The 2,508-nt window shown below is 45.7% G+C and overlaps 1 pseudogene; it reads right to left on the bottom strand.

The window, feature by feature from the left end:
* Positions 1-302: 302 nt before the first annotated feature.
* LOC128717821 (uncharacterized) lies at positions 303-2,138 on the bottom strand (annotated as a pseudogene).
* Between the last annotated feature and the right edge of the window lie 370 nt (positions 2,139-2,508).

Raw genomic sequence — 2,508 nt, 5'->3', positions numbered from 1 at the left:
TTTCCACCTCCGATTCCCGGATGGCCCTCTCAAGCGTACTTTACTGCATTCAATTATCGCTTTTTTTCACCGTCGTTTGTCGATTTTATTTTTAAGCTTCCATTATGTTGATTCGCTATGGATAAGCTGCATCAATAACTGGTTCCTTGACCCTTACCCTTATGACCTTTCAAGCAATTGGTTTAGGCTTCACGTCATGTCGTAACAGCATCATCAGATATCTTAACTTCTAGAGGCGTTTTAAAGTCAAATTGAGATAAAATTATCCATCCATCGTATCCATCTGCCTAAGCATAACATTTCTAAATCTGAGATTTAGAACCCCAGGCACGTTTCTTAACTTCCTCAGGCACCTTTCGGAACTGGCGAAACCTCTCTACCAACCAGCTCTGTACTAGCTCTACCGCAAACACACCCGTCGATACCACCCAACCAATGCTGGCACAGATCCACACCGACATCAAATGGCCAAACTCTAGCGAACTTTCCGATCCAACGTGTAAGTTCTTGTTCGGTTGCAGATATTGCTCGTACTGGTGATGATACAGCCGCATCAGGCCAGCCTCATACATACGCCGCAGATACACCGCAACCAAATCGGTCAAAGTTGAGCCACGTGCAAAGCAGTACGACAGATAGTTGTAACTTGCAAGCATTTCCGGTACAATGTACGACCGTTTCCTACCACTCATGGAATCGATGTCAACGTTTTCAGTTATCATGTAAGAAGCGTAAGCAAAACTGTCCAAATGAGCGCACTGGCTGGAGAACTTTTCACACACTGCACTGTTTACGGCCCGCTCGACGATACGATCCCTAATGCGTGGTTCAAGACCTGCTAGAAATTGGCTACTTCCCTCCTGCAGCCGAATTGGAGTGTTCGTAGCGAAAAATTCGTCTAACGTACGCGCATCCGGCAGAAAACGATGGATTAGAAAGAAAGACGTCACCTTCGCGAGATAGGCCTCGATCAGAACGAAACACATTACCGCGAATGCGGTAGAACGATCGGATGGGATTGTTGAAACTAATCTGCCGCATCAATGCCCCAAATGGGGCAACACATTTCGAAACCTCTTTTAAAAGGTTGATCAACGCCGCACACGCGATAATAAACCACCAAACGTCGGACGAGAAGGGACGCAACAGCGATCGCGTCAGATCGATCCGGGCGAAGCGCGGAGCAACCAAACAGTAGTACGTGTAGTCGGGAATGTACACAACAGGTAAGGTTCCGACCTCCACGTGCCTGCGCGTGAGCATCGCGTCCTGCTTCATCTGATGTAAACGAGTCGTAATAGTGTCTATGTCCCGCTCACTATCTACCGTTTGTTCTATGATGTGCACCTTCAGAATACACCCGATCCTTTCCATTACGGTGTGAAAGATGCTTATATCTACACCACGGAACTGTCCACCGCCTACGCGATGGGTGTAGGGGAAGGCATGTATTGCCTGTCCGTAGATTTCGAATGTGTTATTACGCAGCAGTCCCCGATTCCACTCAAACGCTGGCCCGTGGGTGAGTGGACTGGTCATGTAGTAAACTTTCGACGCAAAAAACAACGTGTAATGCAGTTCTTTCGCACGACCAATTCCAGTCACACCCCAGTATACGACGTTGTATGAAGCAAAAAATGAACCAAGACTGATGGAAATGGCTACATTTCCTTGCGATAGGTAGACATCATCAACCAGCACGAGATATTTGCCGTTTCGTGTGATTCTGGTAAAGTCTCGCATCATCCTTTTCAGTGCAGTGAACATAGAATTTTGAAAGGAACATAAGAAAAATGGACTGTGTTGAAGAAGTTCTTTGCCAACACACGCTTCCACAACCTGCTTACCTGTGTGCTACAATCCACGTACACCACAAGCAAACATGTCTCGGATGGTGTACCGATAGAGACTCCACTCTGTACGATCACTTTGGGATAAGGCAACTCGACGTACCACTGATAGCGAGCGAGCCTTTCCGCTCCAACTATGTACAATGTTCTCGAATTGTGCGTAAAGCATTCGTGGATGAAATTTACGATGGATTCCGGTGCCGAAGGAACCTGCAACGGAAGCATTATCGTAGCTTTGGCTACAACTCCACCAATTAACACTGCCAGTAAAATGTTAATCCACCGCATTATGCGCTCCTAGTGCAACTGAGTCCAAGAGAGAAACTAACCCCACTTACCCACTCGGGTGGTTACATGCAGTTAATTAATCTACGGGGAATTTATAATTGCTCTATCCAATCCATTGATATTTTTAATTGCAGACTTTTCGGAAGAAGATAAGTTTACACAAACAAAATTTAATAACCCTTCTGCTGTATTATGTATACCAGAGGTGAGAAGTGTAGGTGCAGTTCTTTTATCATTGACAAAAAAAGGGAAACGCAATCGCCAGTTGTAGGAACTCATTCCCTAACGCCCTCCACAAACAAAAGCTCCAACGAGTGGAAGCTAATTGCAGCCGTTACCTGAATCGTCTATTAGTATGCAATAGGATGTA

The sequence above is a fragment of the Anopheles marshallii genome, chromosome 2 (assembly GCF_943734725.1).
Source record: "Anopheles marshallii chromosome 2, idAnoMarsDA_429_01, whole genome shotgun sequence".
In the NCBI taxonomy this organism is placed as follows: Eukaryota; Metazoa; Arthropoda; class Insecta; order Diptera; family Culicidae; genus Anopheles; species Anopheles marshallii.
This window is presented reverse-complemented; position numbering and strand designations above follow the sequence as displayed.